We start from the raw sequence: 19,357 nt of genomic DNA, 5'->3' as shown, positions 1-19,357 counted from the left end.
AGTATACAAATTTTCACTTTAACTGAATGACATAAACAAGAATAAAAATAAGAATCCGCAACCAAAAACATATAGTAGGCAAGGAGAATAATCAATCATAAACAACCGTTCTTGTTTAACCACATCTCAAAAGGCTAGTAACACTATACACTTGCAACCCAAAGTTACACAGCCACATAATACCTCAACTTCATAAAAAAAACAAAGATCTTAAAGCTTAATAAAGGTCCACAGTGAAACATACTTATACTAAAAATGCAACGTGGGACAACCAAGGTCGCAAAACTGGCACACAGAAAAAAATAACAAGGTGCATGTTGAATAAGAATGGCTAGTAATAACCAGTAAAATAACTTACAGAAACGCTAATATTTAAAAAAGGGGCCTCAGGAATTTTAGACAACAGCGTTAAGGCCCACAGCAGTATTTGGAAGCAATAACGCTACGGCCCGCAGGCAGTATCAGCGTTCACTCCCCACGGCTTGTGCACAGGCTCACAAGCAGGCGGTATATATTTATATATAGTCCGACCGGCCTCACAATGCGCGGTCCTGACAATAATCCATAACCGCACCGACACCAGGAAACGAGCAGACTTAACAAATGGCCAGCAGCACAAATAGATTGCAATGAAAACAAGGTCAAATCACAGCCACACTGGAATATATGTATAATAACCATGCCCCCAAATTCTTATGGAGCAATACTCTAACAATACCCGTCTCCCAGTAAATTAGCAGGAAACTTAGAGATCACTTGCAGTTGCCTTAAGGCACTTTCCACATTAAATAATCATACCAAATCCTGCAGTGACAAATGATTAAACGATTAACTCTACGGCTGCCGGACGCGTACACAACGGCAACCAGTCCCCAAGCGGTCAATATGTCCTAAAACAAGTTAAAACTTGCATGAAAACCACTTAAAACACACACTCCACAAATGATGAGCCTCCTTAGAATAGCCACTGTGGAAACAAGTTCAGAACCATCTCCGGCAGCTACCCATGCCACAATAAGTTTCAACAATCTTCTTAGTTAAACACAGAATAACTTGGAGTTTGCAAATTACGAGCTGGGAAGCTGTTCAGCGTGAGACGACGGACTCACCACAATTTTGCACGTCAAGGCGCCAAATGATCGGCGACAAAAGACAAGGACGGCGAGCACGGCGAGGCCCATGCACCACGGTTAGGGACGCCGGCTTGTTTTCAACACAAGTTGGCTCGATGAACGCCGACCGGAGACTCTTCCGTCACACGTTCACCCAGTAAACCCGCCGGAGGAGCAGTCAAAGATAGCGAGACAGCCGAATATCGATATCAGCGATGCAAGTAGAACACCCTAGCGCCAGCCGCCTCGACTCATGTTGCTGGTCTGTTAGAGCTGACAACTCTACATATACGCTGCCGCTCTCGGTCGTTGCGTAAGAGCCGTCGGCCTTTGCTTTGTTCATGGTGAGAAGTGACGCCAGAAATCTGGTATCCTAGGAACAATCTTAGCACTGTGGATATTGGACTATTGAATAACCTAGAGATTTCCGAAATGGAATGTCCCATGCGTCTAGCTCCAAGCCGTGATAAAATCTGTTAATTCTCGTGCGGTCATAAAGCGTAGAAAACATTTTCACATGAGTCACCTTAGTATAAATGAAATCCCGCCAAGGCCCTGCGCTTTTATACCAGTACCACCATATGTGCGGATATCGCCATCTCATGAGCTTTGTCAGCTCGTCGTCGCGTTGCCACCCCCCACGTTCCTGGAGGTGTGATTGCTGCCACGGAGCGTGAGACGCCGGAAGGCCGGGTGTAACTGAGACTGAATGGCCCGGAGTGCTGGCACTATCGGACGCACCACGCCGCGCCGGCGAGGACACCTGATCAGAGGTGCGCCGCGTTTGCAGTGAGAGGCTTGTCGGCTGTGCTGTGCTTTGCGCGGCGCGGTAAGCGATATGTTTGCAGAAGCGGCCGCCAGGAATCGATGCCACGCCCCCTACCCCCACCCAGCCCTCCCCCCGCCGTGCCCCGGTAAACGGTCCGGGACTCATCGCTGCCGCCGGCGTTCGCCAGTAATCCCCGCTAGCCAAACAGCGCGTGTCCCACTCTGCATACGTGGGACACGGCGAAGCCAGTTCATTTCATTCGCCACAACCATGAAAACAGTACGATCCTCTATTTCTCTCTCTTCCCCCCCCCCCTCTCACCACTCTCTCTCTTTCTCTCTCTATCTCTCTCTCCCCGGTTTACAGAGCGGGGAGAGGCAGTAATTAGTACACTCGACCCCTATTTAGGAGGGCGCTGGATCGGGTCCGCGACAACCATTCCAGCTTTTGGCTGCACGTGGTGTCACTCCTTTGAGGCAACCTCTGGGATGGCTCCAAGCAAAAAGACACAACTGTCCTTCTCACCCAAATCGAGCTTAATCTCCAGTTTCAATGAGCACTCCATATACAGGGTGTTTCAACGTCTTTGGGATGTGTAGGGGTTAAAGATCGCGTCGTGGGGAACATCTGCTGTTAGAGATGCAATGTCTGCTGTCGCTTCCCGGCAACGCCAGGTATCGTTTAAAACTGATTATGCCCCTGGGAGACGCAAGGATGTAGGCACCCGGTGGCGCTCGTATGCAATCTGAATTGCCTATCATCCAGTAATTTGCTCTGCATCAGAGACAATAATATGTGCAAAATTATTCTTCATTCGTATGGAAATACAATCTTTCAAGGATCATGTAGGAGGGTAAACGTATCACTTTCATGTAAGGGACCTGGGGCCCTATTCTGTATCGTTCATACCGAACGGTGCAGAAGGTTATCCTCAGTAGAGACGTCATTTTCGGTTCTTTATCCGAAGTTCCTATTCAGTAAGCTTCTGAGACCTGTTACCGATTGGTCCACTTGCCGAATTCGACAACTGTACAGAGAAGTTTTGAATTTCGGTATGGACCTCTCGTTTGGTTAGGCGTGGTTTATTTACACCTACAATTTGTTATTTTAAACATATTGTGTGGTTTTAGCTTCGGATTTAGTGATTGTGTTACAGAAGAATCACCAGGAAGCATCCGGGTGGAAAGTGAGTTAATAATAGACTATTTTCATTTGTTAGATATATGGTTCGTATTGCTGTTGCTGTAAATGATTATAATATAAAGAACAGTTTCGGTCAATATTCTCACAAAATATTTATTTACACCTACAATTTGTTATTTTAAACATATTGTGTGGTTTTAGCTTCGGATTTAGTGATTGTGTTATAGAAGAATCACCAGGAAGCATCCGGGTGGAAAGTGAGTTAATAATAGACTATTTTCATTTGTTAGATATATGGTTCGTATTGCTGTTGCTGTAAATGATTATAATATAAAGAACAGTTTCGGTCAATATTCTCACAAAATACTCGTTACTTTTACGTAATTAAGAGAGTGAAAATCATTAAATTTCAAAAGGTCGGCTCTGCTTACGTATATAACATAAGTGTTAGCTGAAATTACTAGTGACTTCACATACTTTTTTTCCGCAAATGGTTTACTTATTAATTATCGAAATGCGATTAATACTTTTAAATAACAATGCAAAGCAATTTTGACTAGCCGGCGCCGCAGCTCGGCGTGTTCCATCAGAGGGTTTAGTTATCCTCTGTAATAAAAAGAAGGGAGTAAACGGATCAACGAACAGCCTGAACGAGTGCCATCGGACGTCCGCTACGAACCGATTCAACACACATTATATTATAAAACAAAAATGAGATAAAAAGAGATGGTTACCAATATTTGTTCCCCTCTTCGTGTTTGTAACACATTCTGAGACTTCGTTAATCGTCAAGTCCACCATTTTTCTGATATATTCGATGTCATTTACACGTAAGAGCGCGCTTTCTCAGAAGTGATTATCGTCGATTTCGTGACTTCCGTATGTTTAAGAAATGAATGATGAAATTGCTGTGCGTGAAACAACTGACAGTGACATTTATACTTTTTCTTGCCACAATTAATTCACCATTTCTTTCTGAATACGTAGCGATTTCCGAGTGTGTGGTCAGACAGGAATCTTAGAGCACAACTTAAATTACTGCGAAATAAAGTAGCAGCAGTCATCTCTACACTCTTGCTTATCACAAGTATTTATCTGCGATCGAATCCTTAACAACAGTAGACAGAGATGAAAGATTCCTGCCACAATATTTTTAGCTATACCACCATAAATGAAAAATTTTGATTCAGCCGATGCATGTCATAAACTACAACGAACTTCTGTAGCTGCACTCGCCACACGCTCTCGAAAAGATTTTTTTTGAAATTTTGTTTTTATGAAGCAAATCGTTGATGTATCATGTAGGGAAGTAGGCTACTTCATCATTTGAATCTCCAGGAGCGAGTTACACACCACATTCTATGCATGTTCTTATTCTTTGGCACTCTCTCAAACAATTTTTCGGGTTCGTGGAGATGTGTTCCGTCTATGCAACTAACTGAAGGCAGTTTGTTTATTGCCTTCAAATTAGCTGCTTCGAATGTACCTCCATGAATTTTGAAACAACTAAGGAACGATGGAAAACAGTTGCTTCAAAATTCATGGAGGTACATTCTAAGCAGCTAATTTGTACAATGTGGTAGTACACTCCATCTTAACTGATATTCAGGAACGTAAAATCCAAAACAACAGATCGATGTGAATGAGAATAAAATGACATAAAGTGAAATTTATGACAGTTTCGCTAGAACCGTTCGGCATCGCTTCGGAAATGCTTACAGAATAATGTTGGGGCTCTCCTTCAAAAACAAGACCGCTTGGTGTGCTAGAGTACCGAACCGATCGCCAAAATGGCGGAAAGATAGAGAAAAGGGCCCCTGGCCTAGAAACGCCCCAGTCGAAAACCATAAACGAAAATCGCTCTGATACCTCTGACGATGGAATACAAGGGCTGGTGATTCCTGAGATTGTAGGGTAGGCAACTTTTAAAGGTTGTAGATCGCCCAAGACAAGAAAAAAAGTCTAGTAAATGTGAATTTTAAAATGCATATCTCAACGGCTATGAGCACTTATTCATCTACAATATTGAGGAGCACCTCTCTTCCACTGAACAAGAGCCCAAAACACCTAAGGTATGCACTGTACAGCTCATGTTTGCTGGGCAATTTTTTATTGTTTTGATCCATACTACCACCACTGAAAGTTGCCTACCCTACACTCTTAACAATAGTACTGCCGGTACATGTATTCCAGTGTCAGAGGTATGAGAACCATTTTCTCTAGTAAAGTTCAACTCGGTCGGTTCTGAACCAAGGACCTTTATTTCAAACTGGTACCTTTACACTTCTCCATCATCCCTGAAAGGTGGTAACGTGATGACGGAGTTACCCTGCATAACAGGGTCATCTGCAAAGAGCCTCTATGAACTTTCGACATTATTCACTCGTTTGCATGTATTGTGAAAAATAATCATCTTGCAATATCCACATGGGCACGCCTGAAGTTCCTTTTAAGTCTGAAATGTTCTCTGTCTTACGGAAGATATGCTGTGTTCTCTTTGCTTGGAATTCTTCAATCCAGATCATACTTTAAATACCAACTGCTGACGCTCCTTCACAATACATTGATGATGATAATAATTTCAGCATTTTCGAAACGCTTATCCAATTATTTTACAGAGCCAACCATAAAGATGTCGGATACCATCTGGGGAATTTCTCACGCTACTTCCAGCTCTGGGTGCACTTGATCGCACGACGTTGTTTGTAATGAAGACTGGAGCTAAAATCTTATCATCATGTTCCACGTTTTATCATTGGCTGACCTGAACAGTTGCAGAACTTTGAAGGGGTGAATTGGGTAAAGAGAGGAGGGAGTACTGAGCTATTATTCCGTTAGAGGAATGCATCTGTCTGAATGGTAGATACAACATCCATTCGTCTGGCTGCATGTTCCACTGACCTCCATTTCGTTTTATTTCTACCATAGTTATATCTTCCACTGCATTCTGTTCCCCGATGTATTTGTTTTCCTGTCTCTGCAAGTAATTCCCAAAATGCGTATCTCCAATGCCCTCTGAACAACCATCAATTTTTGAATGCAGTCCGCATTAAAGGTCTGTGCAAACATGCACAGATTGTAAACTTTCCTTGTCTGACATTTCGGAATGCCTTATTTAATTTTCCAAAAAATTTCTGTTAATTTTGCAATACCGTATATTTCTCTTCCTGTCTTCAAGTTTTTCCTCAATTCTCATTCAATCAGAGTCAATGTATCACCTATAATATATTTGGTGGAGTGGATTTCAGACTTTGACACAGTCATGAGGGCGAGTTAGTTGTAGCACGTATACAGGGTGGTCCATTGATCGTGACACGGCTAAATATCTCACGAAATAATCGTCAAACGAAAAAACTACAAAGAACGAAACTTGTCTAGCTTGAAGGGTGAAACCAAATGGAGCTATGGTTAGCCGGCTAGATGGCGCTGCCATAGGTCAAATGGATATCAAATGCCTTTCTTTAAATAGGAACCCCAATTTTTTATTACGTATTCATGTAGTACGTAAAGAAATATGAATGTTTTAGTTGGACCACTTTTTACGCTTTGCGGTACATGGTGCTGTAATAGTCACAAGCATAGGGCTCACAATTTTAGACGAACATTTGGTAATAGGTAGGTTTTTTAAATTAAAATACGGAACGTAGGTACGTTTGAACAATTTATTTCGGTTGTTCCAATGTGATACATATACCTTTGAGAACTTATCATTTCTGATTACGCTTCCTGTTACAGCGTCATTACCTGTAAATACCACATTAATGCAATGAATTCTCAAAATAATGTCCGTCAACCTCAATGCATTTGGCAATACGTGTAACGACATTCCTGTCAACAGCGAGTAGTTCGCCTTCCGTAATGTTCGCACATGCATTGAGAATGCACTGATGCATGTTATCAGGCATTGTCGGTGAATCACGATAACAAATATCCTCCAACTTTCCCCACAAAAGGAAATCCGGGGACATCAGATCTGGGGAATGTGCGGGTCACGGTATGGTGCTTCGACGACCAATCCACCTGTCATGAAATATGCTATTCAATACCGCTTCAACCACACGCGAGCTATGTGCCGGACATCCATCATGTTAGAAGTACATCGCCATTCTGTCATGCAGTGAAACATGTTGTAGTAACATCGATAGAACATTACGTAGGAAATCAGCATACACTGCACCATTTAGATTGCCATCGATAAAATGGGGGCCAATTATCCTTCCTCCCATAATGCCGCACCATACATTAACCCGCCAAGGTCGCTGGTGTTCCACTTGTCGCAGCCATCGTAGATTTTCCGTTGGCCAATAGTGCATATTATGCCGGTTTACGTTACCGCTGTTGGTGAATGACGCTTCGTCGCTAAATAGAACGCGTGCAAAAAATCTGTCATCATTCCGTAATTTTCTTGTGTCCACTGGCAGAGCTGTACACGACGTTCAAAGTAGTCGCCATGCAATTCCTGGTGCATAGAAATATGGTACGGGTGCAATCGATGTTGATGTAGCATTCTCAGCACCGACGTTTTTTGAGATTCCCGATTCTCGCGCAATTTGTCTGCTACTGATGTGCGGATTAGTCGCGACAGCAGCTAAAACACATACTTGGGCATCATCATTTGTTGCAGATGGTGGTTGACATTTCAGATGTGGCTGAATACTTCCTGTTTCCTTAAATAACGCAACTATCCGGCGAACGGTCCGGACACTTGGATGATGTCGTCCAGGATACCGAGGAACATACATAGCACACGCCCGTTGGGCATTTTGATCGCAACAGTCATACATCAACACGATATCTACCTTTTCCGCAATTGATAAACTGTCCGTTTTAACGGAGCAAATACCGCCCGCACTGGCGGAATGTTACGTGATACCACGTACTTATACGTTTGTGACTATTACAGCGCCATCTGTCACAAAGCGAAAAAAGTGATCCAACTAAAACATTCATATTTCTTAACGTACTACACGAATATGTAATAAAAAATGGGGGTTCCTATTTAAAAAAAAACGCAGTTGGTATCTGTTTGACCTATGGCAGCGCCATCTAGCGGGCCAACCATAGCGCCATCTGGTTTCCTCCTTCAAGCTAGACGAGTTTCGTTCTTTGTAGTTTTTTCGTTTGATGATTATTTTGTGAGATATTTGGCCCGGTCACTATCAGTGGACCACCCTGTATACCCCCCATAATGCGCTCCGTAGAGATTGTTACCTAACTGGTTGTAATAGGTTTGTGGTGTGTACGTCAGCATTGGACACAGGGTTCCTGGGAGTTCTCATTGCGGTGTAATAAGTAATAGCGCCTCTGTTCTCGATACTCACCTTTTTCAGCTCAAACAGCAATGCATAAACTGCTCGAGATATGGAAACGAATTAATTCATAAACGGGTCGAAATACAGAAACCAATATTTGGATGTTTGATGCTAGAACTATGTAGTCAGTATTTTGTTGTATGATCAATGTTTTTAACTTATTTTCTCACAAAAACTAAAGAGCGATTCTTCGTCGGGAAACTTCGGACGGAGTACAAGAAATGACAGGAATCGTTAATAAAAGAAGAATGTCGCTGTAATAAATTTTTCAGAAGATAATAAACAGAAAATATATCGTAGGAGGACAGTTTGGAACTGAAACAGATTACTTTTTATGGAACAATAAAGAAAAACATGCAACATTTGACAGTTCTATAACACTTTCGAATGCCAAGTGATCAAAGACTTGTAACGTTCGGAGAACACCTAGACAAAAAGCTAGAAACAAACAGAATCGTAAGACAGGAGGATTACTTCAGAATAGGGAGATTATCAGTTAACTAAGCAGTAACTTCAGTACACTGTAAAATGAAGAGTATACAGATGTAAGCCAAAGGGGCAATTACGTAATATTTGTACTTAACAGCAAAAGATTTTCAGATACTGGGAAAGACAATTTACAGAACCTGCAGTTTAACGAGGCATCTACTGAGGATTAGTCGACAGGTTCGAGCAAAGATAGAATGAAAAAAAATGTACTCCTATATCATACTGTACATGATCATCAGCAAATATACACTCCTGGAAATGGAAAAAAGAACATATTGACACCGGTGTGTCAGACCCACCATACTTGCTCCGGACACTGCGAGAAGGCTGTACAAGCAATGATCACACGCACGGCACAGCGGACACACCAGGAACCGCGGTGTTGGCCGTCGAATGGCGCTAGCTGCGCAGCATTTGTGCACCGCCGCCGTCAGTGTCAGCCAGTTTGCCGTGGCATACGGAGCTACATCGCAGTCTTTAACACTGGTAGCATGCCGCGACAGCGTGGACGTGAACCGTATGTGCAGTTGACGGACTTTGAGCGAGGGCGTATAGTGGGCATGCGGGAGGCCGGGTGGACGTACCGCCGAATTGCTCAACACGTGGGGCGTGAGGTCTCCACAGTACATCGATGTTGTCGCCAGTGGTCGGCGGAAGGTGCACGTGCCCGTCGACCTGGGACCGGACCGCAGCGACGCACGGATGCACGCCAAGACCGTAGGATCCTACGCAGTGCCGTAGGGGACCGCACCGCCACTTCCCAGCAAATTAGGGACACTGTTGCTCCTGGGGTATCGTCGAGGACCATTCGCAACCGTCTCCATGAAGCTGGGCTACGGTCCCGCACACCGTTAGGCCGTCTTCCGCTCACGCCCCAACATCGTGCAGCCCCGCCTCCAGTGGTGTCGCGACAGGCGTGAATGGAGGGACGAATGGAGACGTGTCGTCTTCAGCGATGAGAGTCGCTTCTGCCTTGGTGCCAATGATGGTCGTATGCGTGTTTGGCGCCGTGCAGGTGAGCGCCACAATCAGGACTGCATACGACCGAGGCACACAGCGCCAACACCCGGCATCATGGTGTGGGGAGCGATCTCCTACACTGGCCGTACACCACTGGTGATCGTCGAGGGGACACCGAATAGTGCACGGTACATCCAAACCATCATCGAACCCATCGTTCTACCATTCCTAGACCGGCAAGGGAACTTGCTGTTCCAACAGGACAATGCACGTCCGCATGTATCCGTGCCACCCAACGTGCTCTAGAAGGTGTAAGTCAACTACACTGGCCAGCACGATCTCCGGATCTGTCCCCCATTGAGCATGTTTGGGACTGGATGAAGCGTCGTCTCACGCGGTCTGCACGTCCTGCACGAACACTGGTCCAACTGAGGCGCCAGGTGGAAATGGCATGGCAAGCCGTTCCACAGGACTACATCCAGCATCTCTACGATCGTCTCCATGGGAGAATAGCAGCCTGCATTGCTGCGAAAGGTGGATATACACTGTACTAGTGCCGACATTGTGCATGCTCTGTTGCCTGTGTCTATGTGCCTGTGGTTCTGTCAGTGTGATCATGTGATGTATCTGACCCCAGGAATGTGTCAATAAAGTTTCCCCTTCCTGGGACAATGAATTCACGGTGTTCTTATTTCAATTTCCAGGAGTGTACATCGACGGGAATGGAAAGCGTTAAACCATGGACATCTTGACTAAAGGTTACAAACTGATACTCAATGTTAACAAGGCAATGGGACATGTTTGTGGAAATTTCATTATTATGGGGGCTTATACTTAGTATTTCCGGTACAGAGAGAATTGTGTGAGTACATGATTGCTGTCAGCTGCCGGCCGGAATGGCCGAGCGGTTCTAGGCGCTTCAGTCTGGAACCGCACGACCGCCACGGTGGCAGGTTCGAATCCTGCCTCGGGCATGGATGTGTGTTATGTCCTTAGGTTAGTTAGGTTTAAGTAGTTCCAAGTTCTAGGGGACTGATGACCTCAGAAGTTAAGTCCCACAGTGCTCAGAGCCATTTGAACCATTTTTGCTGTCAGGTATCACTAACGGTACTGGGACGTCTCAGGTAGAGATCGCAACACAGCATGCCCTGAGGATGTAAACGTTCAGCTTACCACCACCTTCCGGACCCTGAAAAAAGTCCAACCATTGGCATGAAAGAAATCCTAGCATAACACAAACAGATCTCACAGACATTTGCCCGTAGTGCTCTACTGCGATGACTGCAGAAGGTGTGTTGACGAAGTGTCCTCGGGACAGTAGGATGGCGTGACAAGCAGGCACGGGTGCTTCTAGAAGGACTTCACCACGAGAAGATCGCAGTTACGTTCTGCTGGCTTTGACGGACACACGAATGACAACAGCTGAAATCGGACGTAGGTCATAGGCGGTGTGTCACCACGAGACATCCGGAACAGATTACTGGAAGCTGCGTTAGAATCCCGAGTAGTCTCACACGGTTCTCCGCTGTTACCGTACCACAGACAACAGGGCTTCGCACAGTGCAGAGCCAGAGTCAGCTGGAACATTGAGTGGCGTTCTGTGGCCTTCGGCGACGACGCTTGATTCTGTTTGTGGTGGGCAGGTTGACGTGAACGTGTCTATAGACAACCTGGTGGAAAATCATGGGAATCAGCGATTCATTGCATGCCCTGGAACCAAAATGCAGGGAGCTATTGGCTATTACAACAGGTCTAATATGGTAACAGTAAAACAAGGGTTGAATATTCCTTAAGATTTCGGGATTGCAGCCGGATCTCATCGACTTCTTTCCACGATATTTCGGCTGACAACCTTACAGCCATCTTCAGGCGAGTGTTTGACACTGGAGATTGCTAGTGCAAGTCGCTCTATTTATACTTAAAAGTGCCGCAGGCGCGCATGCGTAAGTGACCGTAGCATGCGCGCCACCTGTCCATTCCAAGGCCCTCTACAATATTACTGCATCTATGGAGCGCCAACGAATGCGTGAAAAAAGTAAAACATGCACGCAGATGTGTCCAAAACAATAAAGGGAAAATTTCAATATTCAATTTAAAAATACTTGTCGCTCGACATGTCAGAAGCCATAAAAAGTTTTCCTTTGGTTGAAATTAAAGAAATCAACGGGTCCCAGGCCTTATTCAATAAAAAGCCGCCATCACGATTAATGAAATTTTCCGCTAAACGTACACTCCTGGAAATTGAAATAAGAACACCGTGAATTCATTGTCCCAGGAAGGGGAAACTTTATTGACACATTCCTGGGGTCAGATACATCACATGATCACACTGACAGAACCACAGGCACACAGACACAGGCAACAGAGCATGCACAATGTCGGCACTAGTACAGTGTATATCCACCTTTCGCAGCAATGCAGGCTGCTATTCTCCCATGGAGACGAGCGTAGAGATGCTGGATGTAGTCCTGTGGAACGGCTTGCCATGCCATTTCCACCTGGCGCCTCAGTTGGACCAGTGTTCGTGCAGGACGTGCAGACCGCGTGAGACGACGCTTCATCCAGTCCCAAACATGCTCAATGGGGGACAGATCCGGAGATCGTGCTGGCCAGTGTAGTTGACTTACACCTTCTAGAGCACGTTGGGTGGCACAGGATACATGCGGACGTGCATTGTCCTGTTGGAACAGCAAGTTCCCTTGCCGGTCTAGGAATGGTAGAACGATGGGTTCGATGACGGTTTGGATGTACCGTGCACTATTCGGTGTCCCCTCGACGATCACCAGTGGTGTACGGCCAGTGTAGGAGATCGCTCCCCACACCATGATGCCGGGTGTTGGCCCTGTGTGCCTCGGTCGTATGCAGTCCTGATTGTGGCGCTCACCTGCACGGCGCCAAACACGCATACGACCATCATTGGCACCAAGGCAGAAGCGACTCTCATCGCTGAAGACGACACGTCTCCATTCGTCCCTCCATTCACGCCTGTCGCGACACCACTGGAGGCGGGCTGCACGATGTTGGGGCGTGAGCGGAAGACGGCCTAACGGTGTGCGGGACCGTAGCCCAGCTTCATGGAGACGGTTGCGAATGGTCCTTGCCGATACCCCAGGAGCAACAGTGTCCCTAATTTGCTGGGAAGTGGCAGTGCGGTCCCCTACGGCACTGCGTAGGATCCTACGGTCTTGGCGTGCATCCGTGCGTCGCTGCGGTCCGGTCCCAGGTCGACGGGCACGTGCACCTACCGCCGACCACTGGCGACAACATCGATGTACTGTGGAGACCTCACGCCCCACGTGTTGAGCAATTCGGCGGTACGTCCACCCGGCCTCCCGCATGCCCACTATACGCCCTCGCTCAAAGTCCGTCAACTGCACATACGGTTCACGTCCACGCTGTCGCGGCATGCTACCAGTGTTAAAGACTGCGATGGAGCTCCGTATGCCACGGCAAACTGGCTGACACTGACGGCGGCGGTGCACAAATGCTGCGCAGCTAGCGCCATTCGACGGCCAACACCGCGGTTCCTGGTGTGTCCGCTGTGCCGTGCGTGTGATCATTGCTTGTACAGCCCTCTCGCAGTGTCCGGAGCAAGTATGGTGGGTCTGACACACCGGTGTCAATGTGTTCTTTTTTCCATTTCCAGGAGTGTATTTCGACAGATTCCTTCACAACTGAATCCCAGAAGGATCTCGATGGGGTCAAGATTTTCGTGGCCGAATAATCCATAGTATGTCCTGTGGAAATACAATGTTCGGCTATGGCCGACTTACTGGGCTGTAAAAGGCGAGTGTGGCGCTCATGGTCAACGCAGCGGTCGTGTACTGTGCGTGTTGTTTGACCAACGTAGGCTTTCCCACACTCGCAAGGTATTTTATAAATTCCAGCCTTCCGTAATCCCAGATCATCCTTGGCTGAGCCCAGAAGAGCACGAGTCTTTGTAGGTGGCCGGAAGATTGCTTTCACACGATGTTTCTTTAAAATTCTGCCTACTTTCGATGAAATGTTCCCGACATATGGGAGAAATGCTCTGGACTTAAACACCTCCTTATCCTCTTGATCTTGTGGGTGGTCACGATTTTTCCTCCTTAAAGCAGTACTGACCTGATGTGCAGAATATTCATTATGTTGAAATACCGATTTCAAGTGCTCTAATTCGTCTGCAAGGCTGTCTTTATCAGACACGACATGTGCCCTAAGCACCAACGTTCGAAGAACACCCATAGTTTGTGACGGGTGATGACAGCTTGACGCCTGTAGGTACAGATCCGTATGCGTGGGTTTTCGATACACAGAATGCCCCAAAGACCCATCCACCCTGCGTTTAACGATGACGTCCAGAAATGGTAGGCAACCATCCTTTTCAACTTCCATCGTAAACTGAATGTTTGTGTGGATGGAATTCAGATGTTGTAAAAACCGTGAAAGCTCTTCTTCACCGTGAGACCACACTACAAAGGTATCTTCCACATACCGCCAGAAGACTGTTGGTTTCAACATCGCCGAATCGAGAGCCCTCTCCTCAAAGTCTTCCATATAACAGTTGGCTACCAGAGGGGACAGAGGACTGCCCATGGCAACACCGTCAAGTTGCTCAAAATATTCATTATTAAACAGAAAGTAAGTAGAGGACAGGGCATGGTGAAACAGCGCCGTTATATCGGCCGTAAACGTATTGCCGATAAATGACAATGAATCCAAAAGAGGGACCCTCGTGAAGAGTGAAACGACATCGAAACTTACTAACAAGTCAGAATCCTTCAGCTGTAGTGTTCTCAGTCTATTGATAAAGTCCGCAGAGTTGCGAATATGGTGCGTACATTTGCCAACGAAAGGTCTCAGTAGAGAAGTCAAATGACTAGATAAATCATTTGTTGGAGCACCGATATTGCTCACTATGGGGCGTAAGGGCACATTATCCTTATGGATCTTTGGAAGACCATATAACCTAGGTGGAACAGAACTGTGAGGTCTCAATCTTTTCACAACTTCTTGCGGCAGATAAGAGGAGTTTAGCAACTCTGACGTTTTCCTGTCTACTTTCCGAGTAGGGTCTTTATCAAGCTTCCTGTACGTTGTCTCACTCAGCAAACTATATATCTTCTGATCATACATATCACGTGGCAACAGCACAGTAGCATTCCCCTTATCCGCCGGAAGGACCACCGTCTGAGGATCTTCCCGCAACTTGCGCAGCGCAGCCCTTTCCATTGACGAAATGTTGCTCTTCTGAGGCCGAGTTCTCGTAAGGGCTTCGCTACTGAGACCTTTCGTTGGCAAATGTACGCACCATATTCGCAACTCTGCGGACTTTATCAATAGACTGAGAACACTACAGCTGAAGGATTCTGACTTGTTAGTAAGTTTCGATGTCGTTTCACTCTTCACGAGGGTCCCTCTTTTGGATTCATTGTCATTTATCGGCAATACGTTTACGGCCGATATAACGGCGCTGTTTCACCATGCCCTGTCCTCTACTTACTTTCTGTTTAGTAATGAATATTTTGAGCAACTTGACGGTGTTGCCATGGGCAGTCCTCTGTCCCCTCTGGTAGCCAACTTTTAATGGAAGACTTTGAGGAGAGGGCTCTCGATTCGGCGATGTTGAAACCAACAGTCTTCTGGCGGTATGTGGACGATACCTTTGTAGTGTGGCCTCACGGTGAAGAAGAGCTTTCACGGTTTTTACAACATGTGAAATGAAATGTCGGGTGACGAGGGCCTCCCGTCGGGTAGACCGTTCGCCTGGTGCAAGTCTTTCGAGTTGACGCCACTTCGTCGACTTGCGCGTCGATGGGGATGAAATGATGATGATTAGGACAACACAACACCCAGTCCCTGAGCGGAGAAAATCTCCGACCCAGCCGGGAATCGAACCCGGGCCCTTTTTATTGACAGTCTGTCGCGCCGACCACTCAGCTACCGGGGGCGGACTTTACAACATCTGAATTCCATCCACACAAACATTTAGTTTACGATGGAAGTTGAAAAGGATGGTTGCCTACCATTTCTGGACGTCATCGTTAAACGCAGGGTGGATGGGTCTTTGGGGCATTCTGTGTATCGAAAACCCACGCATACGGATCTGTACCTACAGGCGTCAAGCTGTCATCACCCGTCACAAACTATGGATGTTCTTCGAACGTTGGTGCTTAGGGCACATGTCGTGTCTGATAAAGACAGCCTTGCAGACGAATTAGAGCACTTGAAATCGGTATTTCAACATAATGGATATTCTGCACATCAGGTCAGTACTGCTTTAAGGAGGAAAAATCGTGACCACCCACAAGATCAAGAGGATAAGGAGGTGTTTAAGTCCAGAGCATTTCTCCCATATGTCGGGAACATTTCATCGAAAGTAGGCAGAATTTTAAAGAAACATCGTGTGAAAGCAATCTTCCGGCCACCTACAAAGACTCGTGCTCTTCTGGGCTCAGCCAAGGATGATCTGGGATTACGGAAGGCTGGAATTTATAAAATACCTTGCGAGTGTGGGAAAGCCTACGTTGGTCAAACCACACGCAAAGTACACTACCGCTGCGTTGAACATGAGCGCCACACTCGCCTTTTACAGCCCAGTAAGTCGGCCATAGCCGAACATTGTATTTCCACAGGACATACTATGGATTATTCGGCCACGAAAATCTTGGCCCCATGGAGATCCTTCTGGGATTCAGTTGTGAAGGAATCTGTCGAAATACGTTTAGCGGAAAATCTCATTAATCGTGATGGCGGCTTTTTATTGAATAAGGCCTGGGACCCGTTGATTTCTTTAATTTCAACCAAAAGAAAACTTTTTATGGCTTCTGACATGTCGAGCGACAAGTATTTTTAAATTTAATATTGAAATTTTCCCTTTATTGTTTTGGACACATCTGCGTGCATGTTTTACTTTTTTCACGCATTCGTTGGCGCTCCATAGATGCAGTAATATTGTAGAGGGCCTTGGAATGGACAGGTGGCGCGCATGCTACGGTCACTTACGCATGCGCGCCTGCGGCACTTTTAAGTATAAATAGAGCGACTTGCACTAGCAATCTCCAGTGTCAAACACTCGCCTGAAGATGGCTGTAAGGTTGTCAGCCGAAATATCGTGGAAAGAAGTCGATGAGATCCGGCTGCAATCCCGAAATCTTATGGAATATTCGATACGCCGGGAAAATGTCAAGAGTCACAAGGGTTGAATGTTTGCAATATGTGGCAAGAATTATAAACCCTGTTGCCTTATCCTTGATGACCAGGGTACCCAGTAAAACATTCTAACAGGATAATAGAAGGTCTCACTTCGCAGTTCGCAGCACAAGTTGCTTGGGAATGCACAGATCCTTGATTGTCCTTCACAGTCCATTGATTTCTCACCCGTTGAGCACGTCTGGAATGCGGCGGTAATACCTACTCTTTTATAACCGAGAAATTCCTCAAAGTGACGTGAGGAGGCAGTTTGCTTCCATGCCACAAGGAATGCAACAGTTTAACCGTGTTCCTTGGGGTTACCCCTCATATTGATGTTCACGATGCGCGTAAGTTCCTAATGGAATGAAATTTTAATAATTTTCCATCCATTATGTGGTGAATATATCCATAGCGTTTCACAAATGGTTAACTGATGCTTCATAATGTAACATTTCTTATTTCTCAGAATTTATTTCACAAAATGTTTTACAAAACACTTTCTTGGGCACTGGATTACTTTTGTGAAGTAGTTTTCTGATTCTCTTATAAATAATGACACGTAGAGGGAGGTGTACGTAGATGAATGACGAACACTAACTTCACTTCACGAAGGTTTATTCAGCACTTGCTCATACAAGAGCGCGGAGCGAACTGCCTCCGGCCAGAACACATTCGGTATATATACAGCTACAGAACATTCCAATACAATGATTCTTGCCACTTACGGCTACTTCTAGAATGTACTCGAACCGTCTGTTGTTGTTGTTGTGGTCTTCAGTCCTGAGACTCTCCATGCTACTCTATCCTGTGCAAGCTTCTTCATCTCCCAGTACGTACTGCAGCCTACATCCTTCTGAATCTGCTTAGTGTATTCATCTCTTGGTCTCCCTCTACGATTTTTACGCTCCACGCTGCCATCCAATACTAAATTGGTGATCCCATGATGCCTCAGAACATGTCCTAGCAACCGATCCCTTCTTCTAGTCAAGTTGTGCCACAAACTGTTAATCTCCCCAATCCTATTCATTACCTCCTCATTACTTATGTGATCTACCCATATAATCTTCAGCATTCTTCTGTAGCACCACTTTTCGAAAGCTTCTATTCTCTTCTTATCTAAACTATTTATCGTCCATGTTTCACTTTCATATATGGCTACACTCCATACAAATACTTTCACAAACGACTTACTGACACTTAAATCTATACTCGATGTTAAGAAATTTCTCTTCTTCAGAAACGCTTTCCTTGCCATTGCCAGTCTACATTTTATATCCTCTCTACTTCCACCGTCATCAGTTATTTTGCTCCCCTAATAAAAAAAACTCCTTCACTACTTTAAGCGCCTCAGTTCCTAGTCTAATTCCCTCAGAATCACCCGACTTAATTCGACTACATTCGATTAAAATGGTTCAAATGGCTCTGAGCACTGTGGGACTCAACTGCTGAGGTCATTAGTCCCCTAGAACTTAGAACTAGTTAAACCTAACTAACCTAAGGACATCACAAACATCCATGCCCGAGGCAGGATTCGAACCTGCGACCGTAGCGGTCGCGCGGTTCCAGACTGCAGCGCCTTTAACCGCACGGCCACTTCGGCCGGCACATTCGATTATATTCTTTTTGTTTTTGTTGATGTTCATCTTATATCCTCCTTTCAAGACACTGTCCATTCCGTTCAACTGCTCTTCCAAGTCCTTTGCTGTCTCTGACAGAATTACAATGTCATCGGCGAACCTTAAAGTTTTTATTTCTTCTCCATGGATTTTAATACCTACTCCGAATTTTTCTTTTGTTTCCTTCATTTCTTGCTCAATATACAGATTGAACAACATCGGGGGGAGGCTGCAACCCTGTCTCACTCCCTTCCCAACCTCTGCATCGCTTTCATGTCCCTCGACTCTTACAACTGCCATCTGGTTTCTGTACAAATTGTAAGTAGCCTTTCGCTCCTGTATTTTACCCCTGCCACCTTCAGAATTTGAAAGAGAGTATTCCAGTCAACATTGTCAAAAGCTTTCTCTAAGTCTACAAATGCTTGAAACGTAGGTTTGCCTTTTCTTAATCTAGCTTCTAAAATAAGTCATAGGGTCAGTATTGCCTCACGTGTACCCATATTTCTATGTAATCCAAACTGATCTTCCCAGAGGTCGGCTTCAACCAGTTTTTCCATTCGTCTGTAAAGAATTCGCGTTAGTATTTTGCAGTCGTGACTTATTAAACTGATAGTTCGGTAATTTTCACATCTGTCAACACCTGCTTTCTTTGGGATTGGAATTATTATATTCTTCTTGAAGTCTGAGGGTATTTCGACTGTCTCATACATTTTGCTCACCAGATGGTAGATTTTTGTCAGGACTAGCTCTCCCAAGGCTGTCAGTAGTTCTAATGGAATGTTG

This window comes from Schistocerca nitens, chromosome 6 (assembly GCF_023898315.1).
Source record: "Schistocerca nitens isolate TAMUIC-IGC-003100 chromosome 6, iqSchNite1.1, whole genome shotgun sequence".
In the NCBI taxonomy this organism is placed as follows: domain Eukaryota; kingdom Metazoa; phylum Arthropoda; class Insecta; order Orthoptera; family Acrididae; genus Schistocerca; species Schistocerca nitens.
Note: the sequence above shows the minus strand (reverse complement) of the source record.